This window comes from Oncorhynchus clarkii, chromosome 15 (genome assembly GCF_045791955.1).
Source record: "Oncorhynchus clarkii lewisi isolate Uvic-CL-2024 chromosome 15, UVic_Ocla_1.0, whole genome shotgun sequence".
NCBI lineage: Eukaryota > Metazoa > Chordata > Actinopteri > Salmoniformes > Salmonidae > Oncorhynchus > Oncorhynchus clarkii.
In genome coordinates this window covers 227,501-228,304 of record NC_092161.1, presented here as the reverse complement: position 1 = coordinate 228,304, position 804 = coordinate 227,501, and positions in this window count along the sequence as shown.

Sequence of the window (804 nt, the reverse complement as noted above, 5' to 3'; positions counted from 1 at the left end):
TAACATGTCACGTTAATTATCTCAACCCGCCACTTGATTTATCCTAATCGGCAACGTTAATTATCCTAACATGTCATGTTAATTATCCTAACCTACCACTTTATTTATCCTAACATGTCACGTTAATTATCCTAACCTGGCATGTTAATTATCCTAACATGTCATGTTAATTATCCTAACCTGCCATGTTAATTATCCTAACCTGGCTCGTTAATTATCCAAACGTCACGTTAAACATGTCATTGTATTTATTCTAACCTGCCACTTTATTTATCCTAACCTGCCACGTTAATTATCCTAACCTGCCATGTTAATTATCCTAACCTGCCACGTTAATTATCCTAACCTGCCACGTTAATTATCCAAACCTGCCACGTTAATTATCCTAACCTGACACGTTAATTATCCTAACCTGCCATGTTAATTATCCTAACATGCCATGTTAATTATCCTAACATGCCATGTTAATTATCCTAACCTGCCACGTTAATTATCCTAACCTGACACGTTAACTATCCTAACATGCCCTATAAAAAAACCTTCTTTGGTGACAAATAATCAGTATCACCAAAACAGAAGCCAATCACAGTCCTTTTGAATCTGACAGTCCTTTTGCAGAATTGTACTGCAAAAGATGAAAACATCTTCCAACACAATAAATAGATGAATAGTTTATGTTAAATATTTGACAGTATGGGAAGGCAACAGTATTGGTGTGTGATAGGAGCGTGACATCATTGCCTAATTAAACTCAGAGCCTATCCCAAGGCAGGACATAAACACCCAATAATCTATTGCTAAACA